The sequence below is a fragment of the Triticum dicoccoides genome, chromosome 5B (assembly GCF_002162155.2).
Source record: "Triticum dicoccoides isolate Atlit2015 ecotype Zavitan chromosome 5B, WEW_v2.0, whole genome shotgun sequence".
Taxonomy (NCBI): Eukaryota; Viridiplantae; Streptophyta; class Magnoliopsida; order Poales; family Poaceae; genus Triticum; species Triticum dicoccoides.
In genome coordinates this window covers 624,888,365-624,889,764 of record NC_041389.1, presented here as the reverse complement: position 1 = coordinate 624,889,764, position 1,400 = coordinate 624,888,365, and positions in this window count along the sequence as shown.

Below are 1,400 nucleotides of genomic sequence, written 5' to 3'. Positions count from 1 at the left end.
GGTGGTGGAGTTGCTGCTAATTAAAATAAGCCACCACTCGCTTGTATTTGATATTTTCACAACTTTATGTATTAGTCCTGTCTTGGTGCTATATTTACGATTAACATGTATATGATATTTTTCTTGATTTATGTGTTTGCCTTGTTTCTGTGCTATATGTATTATCTACGTGTATTTAATATTTTTTGAGATTTATGTATTTGCCCAGTTTGGGTACAATATGAAATGAAATTGGCGAATACGTCAATTTTTAGTTCAACAAGACCTGCATATATGACTGAGTACACACACACACACTACCAAATGTGATGTTATGCTGGTCATAGACATATATTTCACTATTTATACACAAAAATATTGAATTCTTCGGGGCGGTAAAACTCGATGATTTTTGAGTTGTTTCAAGAATCGGTTCTTTCAGCGCCTCCTGGAAAGAAACACCAGTATTGAGAAAAAAGAGAATCCTAAACGAGGTGGATGGAGCTGGTGAAATTACAAAGCGCTTTGAGTAGCACGAAACAACAAATTGCCAGTGAATATATAGAGGGAAACTCTAGTGCGTTATATTTGTAATAATTTAATCCGGTCGTGTATTACTTTGATATTGCCGAGCTACACCGTAATCTTGGTGGATTCCATCCCATATATAATATAAAAAATTTGGAAACGTATGTCACTCATACGGATAGTTTAAACTAGTTAGTTAGTTGCACTACTCTTGTGAATTTCATTCACTCGGTTATTCACAAATGACTATTAATGGAAACTCCATGCCAAAATTACATTCACTGAAAGAAAGAAGGCGTCTGTTTAAAAATATGTGCTGCGCGCCCAATTGTTATAAGCCCGAAGATTGCAGAACACCAACCGTCTGTTGGTTGCAAAACCAAAGAAAGAGACTGAATTAGTGCAAAAGCAAGTCGAATTTATTGTAAAAAAAAATCAAACTTTTGTAACTTATTATTATCATTATTATTTTCTTTGTGAGGTGTATATACACCCGGAACTATAGGGTATTTCCCACCGGGGCATGCTCTACCATATCTGATGATTTACAGGTTACATACTTGTATTTATACCCAATAAATAGAATTCAAAATTCATTTGAATTCTATGGGCTGTAAAATACCGAGATTTCTGAGTTTTTCCAAAAACCGATTCTTCCGGTGCCTCCTAAAAAAACACCTGGTATGGACAAGGGCGTGGAAGGTAGCTGCTGGAATTACAAAGCGCTTTGAGTAACACCAAATAGAAAATTACAAGAAAAATTAGATACAAGGTTAATCACAGGTGAGTTACATTTGTAACAATTCAATCTATCTTTATGTTATTCTGATGTTACCGAGCTAGACCTTAATTTTGGCGGCTTCCATCCCCCAGATATAATACAAGTAGGAAAC